General features: G+C 30.3%; 1 long non-coding RNA gene and 1 other non-coding gene across 3 annotated transcripts; both read left to right on the top strand.

The window, feature by feature from the left end:
- Positions 1-8,445: 8,445 nt before the first annotated feature.
- On the top strand, positions 8,446-9,911 carry LOC112765394 (uncharacterized). 2 transcript variants are annotated; one of them, XR_011874784.1, is made up of 4 exons: positions 8,446-8,512; positions 8,989-9,271; positions 9,366-9,693; positions 9,803-9,911. It is a non-coding gene; the product is annotated as an uncharacterized lncRNA (long non-coding RNA). The 2 variants fall into 2 exon arrangements; XR_011874783.1 differs by having other exon boundaries at positions 8,989-9,693.
- Positions 9,912-15,873: 5,962 nt separating this feature from the next.
- Positions 15,874-15,977, top strand: LOC112767560 (small nucleolar RNA R71). Its single transcript, XR_003185003.1, has one exon. It is a non-coding gene; the product is annotated as a small nucleolar RNA R71 (small nucleolar RNA).
- The last annotated feature ends 136 nt before the right edge of the window (positions 15,978-16,113 follow it).

Raw genomic sequence — 16,113 nt, 5'->3', positions numbered from 1 at the left:
ATGGGACCATCGAATCCTATGCAAGCACTCCTCTATAAAAAATTTTCAATTTATTTTACCCAAAAACACTCAACAATTTCTATGCCAAAAACATTGAACAATTTCTTTGAAAAAAAAAATAAATGGTTAAATTAGTCTTCTAAACATCATTCATTCTTTAAATTAGTCTTCGAAATATTTTTTTAATTAAATTTGTTAATAAAAAATTTTAAATTAGTCACTTTAGTCTTTTTGTCACTTTTGTTGCTAACGACTTCAAAATTTATTGATATAACACATTAAATGACACCACAATATACACTTAGTAGTTCTAATTGACGGCTAACATGATAAGTTTATGAAATCAGACCAAATTAATCTCAAATTGAGAAATTCTAATACCTCAATTTTTTTCAATTAAATTTTAATTTAATATAATTTGATAAATTTATTATGTTAATAGTTAATTAATATTCCTATATATTTGTTATAGTATTAATTAAGGTACCACATTAATAAATTTTAGCACTGTTAATAAAAAATAATAAAAAAAATTAATGCAATTAATTTAAAATTTTTAAAAAATTTATTTAATTTAAAAAATAAATAATCTTTCAGAAACGAATTTGGTCCTATATCCAAAATAAATAAAACATGTTCTCTGGCTTAAGTTTGATAGACAAAAAAAAAATATATTGCTCGAGAGTATCAGGGATTATGTAAATAATAATTAATTTTTAATGGTCACATATTTACTGAAGAAATAATCTATTTAGCTCTAGACAATCTCTTATTGTTAGTCAACAAAAAGTTAGATGGTTTAACAATATTTAGACTATTAAACAGTTTTAATAATAAAATATATTTTTAAATATTTTAATAATTATTAAATAACTACGGGAATATAAATTTTTGAAAATTACAGTCCACTTTATTTTGACAGTATAAAATATACATATATAGTACAAAAATTTATAAAATCAAATTATTTTTACAAAAAAAAGTCAACAAAAGTCTCTGATTAAGAAAACTAAGATATCTGTAGATAAAAAACAAATAATAAAATTTTTAGTTATTATTTTTGTATAAAAAAGTCTAATTTTTTATTAATAATTAGTTTTAACATTCGTTATCTAAAATTCAAAACAATTTAACTTGTATACTTTTACATTTAATCACGTGTTAACTGTTAAATCTATTGCACAAATAGAAATAATTAATTTTTATACTTTCTATTTAAAAATAATATTTTTTCTCTATATATATAAAAATATAATTAGATATTAGCATAAAAAAATTATACTGATAGTTATAAAATTAACTCAAAATTAATTTTTTTAAAATAATTGAATCTTGATTCTAACTTTTAATTATAATATTAGTATTCTCTCTAAATTACATGTAATAAATATTTAAAAAAAGAGAAATAAAAATATAAATTAGAAAGATAAGCGATGAAAATTTAAAACTAAATAAAAAACTAAAAAATTATGTATATAATAATAATAATATTTTTTATTTAAATTATATAATTTTGTTAAATTTTGTTTTCTGTGGAAGAGAAAGATAGAAAAAATAGAGAATGAGAGAAAAGACAGAAAAAGATAAAGATGAAGAATGAGAGTGAGAGTGAGAGTTTGTTAATTTTGGAAGAAAAAAAATTATTTTAAATGTAAAAAAATATCGGATGATATATTTGATTTATCAAATTACTAACTTAAAATATAAATTATATATAGAGTAAAAATAGTAGAGAGAAATAGAAAAATAGACAGAGGTAGATGAGAGAATTTAGAAAGGAAATTTATTAATTTTAAAAAAAGAATATTTTCTCTCAATTTTAATAAGAGAGTGTCATGTGACACATTTGATTATTAAATTAGATAATAATATATAATATATAATATAGGTATATTTTAATTTCAATTTTAATATTTTAATTTTAATTTTACTGCAATTAAAGAGTGACATGTTGTACATTTTTATTGTCAAATTAGTAATTAGTCATTGATATTGATAATCATATATAAAATAGATAGAGTGGTTGAAGAAATGAGAGAAATAGAGAAAGAAAGAGGGAGGAGGAGAAAACTTTTTAATTTTGGAGGGAAAGATTTTATTTCAATTGCAATAAAGGAATAATGACATGTGACACATTTTGGTTGTAAAATTAGTAAGGACTAAGGAGAATGGAAGAATTCTTTAATTTTGGAGGGAAAAATTTAATTTCAATTACAATGAGAGAGTGACATGTGGTATATTTTGGTTGTAAAATTAGTAAGGAGGAGAGGAGAATTCCTTAATTTTATTTAAAGGAAAAATTTTGATTCCAATTACAATAAAAAAGTGACATGTGATACATTTTGGTTATAAAATTAAAGATATATAATAAACAATAGAATATATAATAGATTTTTTTTGAAGTATTATTTATTAATTAATCCTTCAATTATTATTTTATCTAAAAATCTACCCTTTATTTTATTATTCATCATTTATATTTTATGGACATCATGAACAATTAAAAATAATAAAAACATAGAATTTTTATTGTTGATCTTAATTCTAATATAATCATATATTCAAGGTATGCACTGTCCATATATTTCCTTTTAATTACTAACGTAAAAATCTCTTAGTCACCTAATTTGAGAATCTAACTTATTATGAATAACAAGTTTAATAGCTCGTGCCATACACGTGATAAGATTGAAATTATAATTTTAAATTCTTTTGTTAAGATTAAAATTATAATTTTAAATTTTTTTATTAAGATTAATTTGAATTATAATAATTTGATTAATAAAAATATAACATATTATGTATTGTTTATTTTTTCTTAATCTAATATTAAATATATTAACTCTAAAATAGTTATTAATTAGTTTTAGTAATTTACTTTTTTTAATAAATCAAACATATATACTTAATGTGACCATAAATAACCTAGTAATACTTAGACTCACCAATAAATTTGTATATGTTGTTTTACTGTCAAGTAAGAACATATTAAAATCAGCTCAAAATAAATAATAAATTATTAGAGAATTCTAATGCACAAAATTCTCTAATAAACAATAAATAATTTAAACCCACTAAAAAATAACTCAACACTTTTCTTTAATACCTATAAAATATATACCTGAAATAATATTATATCAATGTTAGTATACAGTTTTACAATCATCGACCGTATAATACGTGACTCCTTCTTAAAAGTTATTCTACATACGTGTGCAGTCGAAAGATAAATTACTGGACTTTATTTTATTTTTCTAAATTACTATAATTATACATTATTCATTAAATGCTACTTGTAATATAATTGTAATATTGTAATATAATTATAATAAAGATATTTTTCTAAAATAAATTTAGAAGAGAGAATAGTGCTTTCATTTTGGAGGGAAAATGAATTCATGAGAAATTGACACTTCACTTTTATTAGTTGATAATGTATTAAATATTGATTTTATATAATTATAATAAAGATATTTTCCTAAATTAGTATAATCATGCATTATTCGTTAAATGTTAATTGTAATATAATTATAATAAAGATATTTTTCTAAAATAAATTTAGAAGAGAAAATAGTGATTTCATTTTAGAGGAAAAATGAATTTATGAGAAATTGACACCTCACTTTTATTAGTTGGAGGAAACATACAGTTTTAGTATATTTCTCGTTATTATATATTTTCTCTAATCATATATCCACTGTTTTCTTTCCTTCGTTTCAGCATTTTGAACCTGGGTTTAACTTATCGTAGTTCTCACTTCTCAGTCATTCTATTAGATGTAGTTGATAACTATTGAAATTCTTTGATTAACATAGGAGAAAAATATATTATTATATGATAGAATTAATATGAGTATATTTTGTTATTAAAAACATAAAGTTAATGTAAAATAAAATTACACATAAAAAAAGTAAAGAAAATAAAATTAAAATAGCAAAAATGAGAAAAAGATTATTTTTACAATTTTGTTTTGTCATTTTTATGTATAGAAGATTAGAAAATAATTATTTTTATTTATTCCTTAAATTTATATATCATAAAAATCAAATCAACATACATAATTTTAAAGTGTGTGATACTTAAATATCTAATCAAATCAATTAGTTGATATAATTAATGCATCATAATGAATTGTATTTAATGAGTTAAACAAAATAAATTAAGAAACACTCTCAGAAATATGCTACGTTGACTCTATCATTAAATGTAAAAAATCGACTTTTATATAATAGAATCGATAATATAATAGACGGTGAGAAAGAGAAAGATAAACATTTTAGATCCTAGGTTGTTTCATTTGGATGTTGTAATGTGGGTATCACATTATTTTATTTATTCTACCCTATAGACCTTTTTGCAACGTTATTTCAGTATCAATAGAATTTTACTACCTTTTAGAAATAAATTAAAATCCAAAATAAAACTGAAAAAAAATAAAGAATATAAAATTATTTATTGAACTTTTATTTTATTTTTTGTTATTATAACAGGTATTTTTATTTAATATATCAACACCGTACAAAATTAATCATAAAAAAAGTATAAAATATAAATAAATATATTGAATTAAGAGATAAAATTATGTTTGTTATCTCATTTTTACTTTTAGCAACACAATATAATATCATGTACTCAACATAATTTAAGATGCAAATCATAATTAATTATACTTTTTATTTTAAAATATTTAAAATTAATCTTAATATAAATAAAAGTAATTTAATATATTAAATAAATTAATAGAATAATATAAGTCAACTATTTTTTTTGATTAATTTTGTTGTTTTTTCTGACTAACATTAAAATTACGACTTTTTTTTTTTAATTTGACCGTGAAATAAAATTAGAGTTGTTGGTCTACACTATTAAAAAAAAATAATATTATGCAATTACATTTGTACATATAACATGTTCCTAAATTTTTATATGCAAAAATTAAGATTCTGTATTTATTTATTTATGCCATAAATAAGTATTATTTACAATTATTCGTATTGATTTAAAAGTTTAAAAACTTTTGTACGTATTAATTTTATATTTAATATTAAAATATGAAAATTTAATATAATATTTTATTATTAATGTATGTAGTATTACATTATAAAATATAAAAATTAAAATGATTATTATATAGCTTAGATGGATTGAACTAAATATAAAATTATAAAATAGAATTGTATTATTAAATTTTAGTAATTTTATTTAGTTAATAATATAAAATATGATAGAAGTGACTATTTATAATTGAATAGTTTTGGTTGATTTATTGATTAGACTAAAAAATCGAAAAACACTCTAAATAAAAAGCCAAATTAACTTTAATATTAAATTCATTAATACAATTTTAATTTTATATAATAGTTAGATAATAAATTAATAAAAGTAAATGGAATGATGGCTTTAATTAGTAGTTGATAAAATACTCATTTAGAATAATTAAAAAAAGTAAAAGTATGATATTATTAAAATAATACATTTTTATGTTTAAAATACATTTAAATAAAATATTTGTAAAATATAAAATTTAGAATAACATATCTTCATGAATATTAATCATTAATCAATTATGAACTAATATAAAATTATAATACAATTTATTAACAAAAAATAATCAACAATTAATATTAATAAATATAAAAATCATCCAAACACTTTAATTAAAAGTATGAGTGGTTAATTATTATTTATTATTAATAATATTTTGTTTATAACTAAAACTAAAAATATAATTATTCAGATTTAGATTTTAAAAGAATAAATATATAAGTAACAAATAATCTATTTTATCATGCATATTATAAATTAATGAATTAAACTAACTGATATAATGAATTATAATTAATTAATTGGTATAAATTATAATAAATTATATGATATTCAAAAAGAAAATAAAATGAATAAGAAGAAAATAAAAAGAAATAAAAGAGATAAAAGACTACAATAAAATAAATTGAGTGTGAGAGTTTCTTTTTTATTTTTTTATTTTACAAACAGGTAAATAACTTAAGCTTAATTACAGAATTTTTTTTTTATTTATGCATACATGATAACACCATGGTCTATAAATATTTCATGGATAACATATCATATATTGCTCTAAATGATGAGCACGAAAGTTGAAGAGTGTGTGGTGGTTTGTGTCCACGACAGTTGCCTTCTTGCGACGACGCCTCATAGGAAGAAAAAGAATTGTTGTAAAAGCTACCCAATAATTACACATCATATATTAATTTTGTTAAAATTATATAATTTTTCATAATATGATTAGAATCGTTATCTTCTATCATAATCAGAGAAAACCCGGACAATGACTAAGAATATTATACCTGATATACACAAATTGAAATAGAAATATATGTCTTGAAATTTAGAAATATAAATCTATTATATCTTCCTAAACAAACCTAAACAACTCTACACCAATAGCCCGTGCCATGTCGTGTTTTTCAAGACTTATATTTAGGAACATATAGAATTTTAATAATAATACACGGGTAATTGAAATAGTTTATATACGAATTTTTCAAGTTATTATTATTATTATTATTGGATAATAAATAAGAATTAGAATTATATTAATATTTTTAAAATTAATATAATTAAAATGACTAAAAATATTTAAAATTAATGTGCGTTATTAATATCATAAAATTTGATCATTTTATAATTAGATTCAAATATTCTTATCATGATTACTACGACCGGTGCAATTATCATATCATTATCATATATTATTATTATTATTATTATTATTATTATTATTATTATTATTATTATTATTATTATTATTATTATTATTATTACTATTATTATTATTAAAATGATTAAAAGTATTTTCAATTGATAATTGATAAGTAGTTTAATAATGCATTAAATATTGATTTGATATAATTATAATAAAGATATTTTTTATAAAATAATTTAGAATAGAGAATAAGAAAGTTCATTTTGGAGGGAAAACGGAGTCACGAGAGATCGACACCTCACCTTCCTTAGTTGGGGGAAAATCCAGTTTTAGTATATTAAGTAGATGCTATTTTTTTTTAATTTGTAGTCAATGAAATATAAATTTATGCTAACTCCAACTATGCATTTTTGAAAGATGTTTGCTACGGTACGATGATAAATTCATACGTACTGACACGTTTAAAATATAGACAAATAACAATAAGATATGTGGAATTTATTTTCCATGTTAGCATTTTTTTTTTAAATATATAGTATATCACCACTTTTACTAAAACACCCTTTTAATTAAATAAAAATAAAAAAATTATTTATTTAATTTTATAAAAAGACTTAAACATCCTTCTTTTATTTGATTAGACAAAAATACCCTTTTAAATTAATCAAATTTTAGAATTCAATTAATCCTAATTTTATAGTTTCAAATAATTGAAACAACAAAACAAAAACACATTAAAAAAACAAAAAATCAAAATTGTTCTTCATCTGTGTTAAACATATTAAAAAAATAAAAAACCAAAATTGTTCTTCATCTGGGTTCAGAAACCTTCTCGTTCACGCCTCTGAAGGTTTCAGTCTTCTTCATCTTCTTCTCTCCTCTTCCTATCCTCTCTCTCTGCTACTCGATCTCTCTCATCTGTCTCACTGTGTGTCGCACGCAAGACACCATCGTTTTGCTGGGATGCCCTAGCCAATTACCCAACCCAGCAACCTTAGCTCCACACAATGGCTAAACACGAACCCATCCCTCCCATCACCCTCGAGCTCCTCCTTCCTCTCTCCGTCATCAATCTCACTCCCTCACCTCCGTCCATCTCCCGCCGCCGTCGCCGAAATGAGCTTCAAAGCCACCGTCGTTATTGTGCAGCTCTGTTCCACCATCGTGCAGCTATCGTTTCAGCTTTGAAAGCACCGTCGCACAGCTCAGTTCCATCGTCGCGGGGCTTGCCTTTTTTTTCCGTCGTGCATCTCTGTTCCATAGTCACCGGCGCTATCTCTATTCCACCTGTCATCCCTTCGGTCGTGCCCTTGTCCCCCTCTTGCTCAGGATCTGCTCTACTCTGTTTTAGGGCTTCTAGCTTCTAGGTATTTTTTTTATAACAATTATTGAATAATTGTTGTTAGTTAACTTGTGAACTTGTTATAGGTTAAATAATTGTTGAATAAGTGTTAATTAATCTGTGAATCTTACTGTTTTTACTGTGAATTACTCCATTATTAATGATTCTGATAATTCATCGAAGAAGGCTGTGTTTGATGAGGATGAGGAAGATAAATACAAGGAAAAAAATCCGGAAAATAGTTTGAAGAGAAAAGAGAGTGGCGGTGGAGGAAAGTCAACCTTGGAAGAATTAATAAGGGAAGAGGAGAAGAAAAAGGAGAAAATCAACAGGAAGAACTATTGGTTGCGTGAGGGAATCATTGTTAAGGTTATGAGCAAGGCCTTGGCAGAGAAGGGGTACTACAAGCAAAAGGGTGTGGTGGAATGATACCTTGGAAACTTCATGTCACCGGAAAACTCTTTCACAGTGGGTTAGCTCATAAAGTATGCTCTTCATTCATATAGTACTACCTTTAACATTTCGCTCGGCTATGGCATTTTCTACTACTATTATTTTTATTTTGGTTTTTTTATTTGATGAGTATGATATATAATATTAATAAGTCAATAATGAAGTTCTAATTCTTGATTTTGTGAGAGATGTGGTATGTGTGTGTAAGTAAACATAATTATTCCAATTTTACTCCTTCTCTACTAAACTGTATTCTTGATGACAAAACAAGAGAGAAGAAAAAAGCTTGTCTTGGTTCTGTGACTATCAAAGTAGATTATAACCAATTCTGTAGTTGCTTTTGTCTTTAGGCCTTACCCCTGCTACGTGGAAACTTGACCAAGTATTGACCAATCAATACATTTTTTTATAATTTTAATGTTTTCTATGACTTCGACTCTTAAGCTTTATAATATTGTAAGTACTGAGTTGTTAACTTGTCTATTATTTCATATTTGGTTTCTTGCAGGCTATAAATCCTCTGGAGCTATCCATGGATGCTCTAAAGGAAATCCAGTCATGATTTTATGAAGACTTTCCACCACATCCACAGGAACAGATCTATGGGTTTGCAACCGCATCAACCATGAAACCAACCCAATGGAGCTGTAAGTTTGTGGGCTCAAATTATTACTTTAGTACTTCTTTTTTAATATAAGATCTTCAATATTCATGATTATATTTTCTACCATAGATCCTGGAGGTGGAATCAACCAAATTCCAGGGGAATGTACTATTTCAGGAGATGTCAGGTTTATGCTCTAGGAAATTACAATCAATCTAGATTTTTCTTTTAGGAATGGTTTTGATATGGCATTAGTGATGTTTTTATTTTGTGTGTTGCAGGTTAACCCCATTTTACAAGTAAGTAACATCTTATAATATGGCCAAAGTTGTGCTCTTTTTGGAACTTTGGATCCAATTTTTTATTCTTCATTTTACTAGTATATTTCATTTGCAAAGTAATTCCGTAAAGGTAGAAAAAAACATGTGAGAATAAGAGATTTCAATGATTTTTCAAGCATATCCTGTGGTCTAATACTTTGTTCAGTGTGAAGGATGTACTAACAAAGCTGCAAGAATATGTGGATAACATTAATCTCAACATACATAAGCTAGAAACACGGGGTCCTGTTTCAAAATATGTCTTGCCTGATGATGACTTAAGGGGAAGGTTTGACTTATTTATCCTCCACTATATTTAGCTATTAAGGTTTGGATCCCTTGATTTTTAATTTTCACGTATGTGTAGCTATTAAGGCTTCTTTTGCATTCTTCTACAGCCTTACTCTAACTTTTGATGAGGCAAATTCTGGAGTAGCTTGTGATCTTAATTCCAGAGGCTACCATGTTTTGTGCAAAGCAACTAAAGAAGTAGTTGGGCATGTGAAGTGGTGCACGAAATTGTGATCTCTAGCAACGACACCAAAATCCTTTTGCGTCTGTCACTACGCCCAACACTCGCGAGTTTGAAGCTCGTCATAGTCATCCCTTCCCAGATCCTACTCGGAATACCACAGACAAGGTTTAGATTTTTCGGATCTCAAGAATGGCTACCAATAATTCTAGCTTATACCACGAAGACTCCGATCTTTCGGAATGGAGGCTAAGAGATAAACGCTCAATCCAAAGTAGAACAGAAGTGGTTGTCAGGCACGCGTTCATAGGTTGAGAATAGTGATGAGTGTCATGGATCATCATATTCATCATGTTGAAGTGCAAGCGAATATCTTAGAATAGGAATAAGCTTGAATTGAATAAGAAAACAATAGTACTTTGCATTAATTCATGAGGAACAGCAGAGCTCCACACCTTAATCTATGGTGTGTAGAAACTCTACCGTTGAAAATACATAAGTGATGATGGTCCAGGCATGGCCGAATGGCCAGCCCCCAAGTCTAAGGAAAAATGTTCCAAAGATCGTCCAAAAGACCCTGAATACAATAGTAAAAAGTCCTATTTATACTAAACTAGTTACTAGGGTTTACAGAGATAAGTAAATGATGCAGAAATCCACTTTCGGGCCCACTTGGTGTGTGCTTGGGCTGAGCATTGAGCTTTCATGTGTAGAGACTCTTTTTGGAGTTAAACGCCAGGTTGTAGCCTGTTTCTGGCGTTTAACTCCAGAATAGGGCAGGAAATTGGTGTTTGAACGCCAGTTTGCGTTATATAAACTCGGGTAAAGTATAGACTATTATATATTTCAAGAAAGTCCTGGATGTCTACTTTCCAACGCAATTGAGAGCACGCCAATTGGATTTCTGTAGCTCCAGAAAATCCATTTCGAGTGCAGGGAGGTCAGAATCCAACAACATCTACAGTCTTTCTTCAGCCTTTGAATCAGATTTTTGCTCAAGTCCCTCAATTTCAGCTAGAAATTACCTGAAATCACAGAAAAACACACAAACTCATAGTAAAGTCCAGAAATGTGATTTTTATTTAAAAACTAATAAAAATATACTAAAAACTAACTAAATCATACTAAAAACTACTTAAAAACAATGCCAAAAAGCGTATAAATTATCCGCTCATCACAACACCAAACTTAAATTGTTGCTTGTCCCCAAGCAACTGAAAATTAAATAGGATAAAAAGAAGAGAATATACTATTAAATTTCAAAATATCAATGAAACTTAGCTCCAATTAGATGAGCGGGACTAGTAGCTTTTTGCCTCTGAACAGTTTTGGCATCTCACTTTATCCTTTGAAGTTTAGAATGATTGGCATCTATAGGAACTCAGAATTCAGATAGTGTTATTGATTCTCCTAGTTCAGTATGTTGATTCTTGAACACAGCTACTTTATGAGTCTTGGTCGTGGCCCTAAGCACTTTGTTTTCCAGTATTATCACCGGATACATAAATGCCACAGACACATAATTGGGTGAACCTTTTCCAGATTGTGACTCAGCTTTGCTAGAGTCCCCAGTTAGAGGTGTCCAGAGTTCTTAAACACACTCTTTTTTTTTTTTACTTTGGATCATGACTTTAACCGCTCAGTCTCAAGCTTTTGGCTTGACACCTTCACGCCACAAGCACATGGTTAGGGACAACTTGGTTTAGCCACTTAGGCCAGGATTTTATTCCTTTGGGCCCTCCTATCCACTGATGCTCAAAGCCTTGGATCCTTTTTTTTCCCTTGCCTTTTGGTTTAAAGAGTTATTGGCTTTTTCTACTTACTTTTCTTTTTCTTTCTCTCTTTTTTTTTCGCCATTTTTTTCTGCAAGCTTTTGTATTCACTGTTTTTTCTTGCTTCAAGAATCAATTTTATAATTTTTCAGATTATCAATAACATTTCTCTTTTTCATCATTCTTTCAAGAGCCAACAATTTTAACATTCATAAACTACAAATTCAAAAGACATATGCACTGTTCAAGCATTCATTCAGAAAACAAAAAGTATTGCCACCACATCAAAATAATCAAACTAATTTCAAGGATGAATTCAAAATTCATGTACTTATTTTTCTTTCGTAATTAAAACATCTTTCATTTAAGAGAGGTGATGGATTCATAGGATATTCATAGCTTTAAGGCATGGATACTAGACCCTAATGATCATGTAATAAGACACAAACATAAATAAAAATAAAGCATAGAGAACGAAAACAAAAAAAAAATTAACTAGACAAGGAGATTAAGGAACGGGTCTACCTTAGTGAGGGTGGCGTCTTCTTCCTCTTGAAGAACCAATAGTGTTCTTGAGCTTCTCTGTGTCTCTTCCTTGCCTTTTTTGCTCCTCCCTCATAGCTCTTTGATCTTCTCTGATCTCATGGAGAATGATGGAGTGCTCTTGGTGCTCCATCCTTAGTTGTCCCATGTTGGAACTTAATTCTCCTAGGGAGGTGTTGATTTTCTTCCAATAGTTTTGTGGAGGAAAGTGCATCCCTTGAGGCATCTCAGGAATTTCATGATGAGGAATTTCATCATGCTCTTGTTGAGGTCCATGAGTGGGCTCTCTTGTTTGCTCCATCCTTTTATTAGTGATGGGCTTGTCCTCATCAATGAGGATATCTCCCTCTATGTCAATCCCATCCGAATTGCAGATATGGCAAATGAGGTGAGGAAAGGCTAACCTTGCCAAAGTGGAGGACTTGTCAGCCACCTTGTAGAGTTCTTGAGGTATAATCTCATGAACTTTCACTTCCTCCCCAATCATGATACTATGGATCATGATGGCCCAATCCACAGTTACTTCGGATCGGTTGCTAGTAGGAATGATAGAGCGTTGGATGAACTCCAACCATCCTCTAGCTACAGGCTTAAGGTCCGGTCTTCTCAATTGAACCGGCTTGCCTCTTGAGTCAACTTCCCATTGAGCTCCTTCCACACATATATCCATGAGGACTTGGTCCAACCTTTGATCAAAGTTGACCCTTCTAGTGTAGGGGTGTGCATTTTCTTGCATCATTGGCAAGTTGAACGCCAACCTTACATTTTCTGGACTGAAATCTAAGTATTTCCCCCGAACCATTGTAAGCCAATTCTTTGGATTCGGGTTCATACTTTGATCATGGTTCCTAGTGATCCATGTGTTTGCATAGAACTCTTGAACCATTAAGATTCTGACTTGTTGAATAGGATTGTAGAGTACTTTCCATCCTCTTCTTCTAATCTCTTGTCGGATCTCCAGATATTCGTCCTTTTTGAGCTTAAAAGGGACCTCAGGGATCACCTTTTTCTTGGCCACAACTTCATAGAAGTGGTCTTGATGGACCTTTGAGATGAATCTCTCCATCTCCCATGACTCAGAGGTGGAAGCAATTGGCTTCCCTTTCCTCTTTCTTGAGGTTTCTCTGGCCTTAGGTGCCATTAATGGTTATGGAAAAACAAAAAGCAACGCTTTTACCACACCAAACTTAAAATGTTTGCTCGTCCTCGAGCAAAAGAAGAAAGAAAGTAGTAGAAGAAGAAGAAAATAAAGGAGATGGAGGGGGATTTGTGGTTCGGCCAAGGGGTAGAAGTAGTAGTTGTAATGTGTGAAAATGAGGTAGTGTTGATGGGTTTATATAGGGGTGGGGGGAGGGTTAGGTTTCCTGTATTAGGGTTGGGTTTGGGAGGGAAATGATTTTTGAATTTGGAGGTAGGTGGGGTTTTTGGAGAAAAGGGGATTGATTTGAGTGGTGAAGAGTATTTGGGGAAGAGATATGGAGGTGATTGGTGAAGGGTATTTGGGAATGAGTGTTATGAAAGGGTGTGAATAGGAGAGAAGAAGAGGTGGGGTAGGTGGGGATCCTGTGGGGTCCACAGATCCTGAGGGGTCAAGGACTTAACATCCCTGCTCCATTTAGGCGTGCAAAACGCCTTTGGTGTGCACTTCTGGCGTTAAACGCCAGGTTGCTGCTTGTTTCTGGTGTTTAACGCCAGCTTTTCTCCCATTCTTGGCGTTAAACGCCAATTACATGCTCTGTTCTGGTGTTAAACGCCAGTCTGGTGCTTGTTTTTGGCGTTAAACGCCAGTTTGATGCTTCTTACTGGCGTTTAAACACCAGTAAGCTCTTCCTCCAGGGTGAGCTATTTTTAATGCTATTTTTCATTCTGTTTTTTATTTTTCAGTTGTTTTTGTGACTTCACATGATCATCAACCTAAAGAAATCATAAAATAACAATAGAATATATATATAACATTGGGTTGCCTCCCAACAAGCGCTTCTTTAATGTCAATAGCTTGACAGTGAGCTCTCATGGAGCCTCACAGATAATCAGAGCAAGGTTGAGGCCTCCCAACACCAAACTTAGAGTTTGGTTGTGGTCTCCCAAAACCAAACTTAGAGTTTGAATGTGGGGGTTCTGTTTGACTCTGTATTGAGAGAAGCTTTTCATGCTTCCTCTCCATGGTTATAGAAGGAGAACCTTGAGTCTTAAATACAAGGTAGTCTTTATTCAACTGAAGGACCAACTCTCCTCTGTCAACATCAATCACAGCTTTTGTTGTGGCTAGAAAGGGTCTGCCAAGGATGATGGATTCAACCTCATCCTTCCCAGTGTCTAAGATTATGAAATCAGCAGGGATGTAGAGGCCTTCAACTTTCACAAGCACGTCCTCAACTAGCCCATAAGCATGTTTCATTGATTTGTTTGCCATCTCTAGTGAGATTCTTGCAACTTGTACCTCAAAGATTCCCAGTTTCTTCATTATAAAAAGTGGCATGAGGTTTATCCCTGACCCCAGGTCGCACAGAGCCTTCTCAAAGGTCATGGCGCCTATGGTACAAGGTATGAAGAATTTTCCGGGATCAGGTTTCTTCTGAGGTAATGTCTGCCTCTTTAATGCATTCAGTTCATTGGTGAACAAGGGGGTTCATCCTCCCAAGTCTCATTACCAAACAACTTGGCATTCAGCTTCATGATTGCTCCTAGATACTTAGCAACTTGCTCTTCAGTGATGTATTCATCCTCTTCAGAGGAAGAATATTCATCAGAGCTCATGAATGGCAGAAAGAAGTTCAATGGAATCCCTATGGTCTATGTATGAGCCTCAGATTCCTTTGGTTCCTCAAACGGGAACTCCTTTCTGTCCAGAGGACGTCCCATGAGGCTTTTCTCACTGGGATTCACGTCCTCCTCACTCTCTCCAGGTTCAGCCATGTTAGTCATGGTTATGGCCTTGCACTCTCTCTTGGGATTTTCTTCTGTATTGCTTGGGAGAGTACTGGGAGGAGTTTCAGTAATCTTCTTACTCAGCTGACCCACCTGTGCCTCCAAATTTCTAATGGAGGACCTTGTTTCATTCATGAAACTTAGAGTGGTCTTGGATAGATCAGAGACTATGGTTGCCAGGCCAGAATGGCTCTGTTCAGAATTCTCTGTCTGTTGCTGAGAAGATGATGGAAAAGGCTTGCTATTGCTAAACCTATTTCTTCCACCATTATTATTGAAGCCTTGTTGAGGCTTCTGTTGGTCTTTCCATGAGAAATTTGGATGATTTCTCCATGAAGAATTATAGGTGTTTCCATAGGGTTCTCCCATATAATTCACCTCTGCTATTGCAGGGTTCTCAGGATCATAAGCTTCTTCTTCAGAAGATGATTCTTTAGTACTATTGGATGCAGCTTGCAATCCATTCAGACTCTGAGAAATCATATTGACTTGCTGAGTCAATATTTTGTTCTGAGCCAATATGGCATTCAGAGTACCAATTTCAAGAACTCCCTTCTTCTGGGGCGTCCCATTGTTCACAGGATTCCTCTCAGAGGTTTACATGAACTGGTTATTTGTAACCATTTCAATGAGTTTCTGAGCTTCTACAGGGGTTTTCACGTGAAGAGATCCTCCTGCAGAATGGTCCAATGATATTTTTGACAACTCAGACAGACCATCATAGAATATACTTATGATGCTCCACTCTGGAAGCATGTCAGTAGGACACCTTTTGATCAGTTGCTTGTATCTTTCCCAAGCTTCATAGAGGGATTCTCCTTCCTTCTGTCTGAAGGTTTGGATTTCCACTCTGAGCTTGCTCATCTTTTGAGGTGGAAAGAATTTGGCCAGGAAAGCACTGACCAGCTTATCTCAAGAGTTCAGGCTATCCTTAGGTTGTGAATCCAACCATGTTCTAGCTTTGTCTCTTACAACAAAAGGGAAAAGCATAAGC

The sequence above is a fragment of the Arachis hypogaea genome, chromosome 17, assembly GCF_003086295.3.
Source record: "Arachis hypogaea cultivar Tifrunner chromosome 17, arahy.Tifrunner.gnm2.J5K5, whole genome shotgun sequence".
In the NCBI taxonomy this organism is placed as follows: domain Eukaryota; kingdom Viridiplantae; phylum Streptophyta; class Magnoliopsida; order Fabales; family Fabaceae; genus Arachis; species Arachis hypogaea.
Note: the sequence above shows the minus strand (reverse complement) of the source record. Positions and strands in the feature narration are given on the sequence as shown.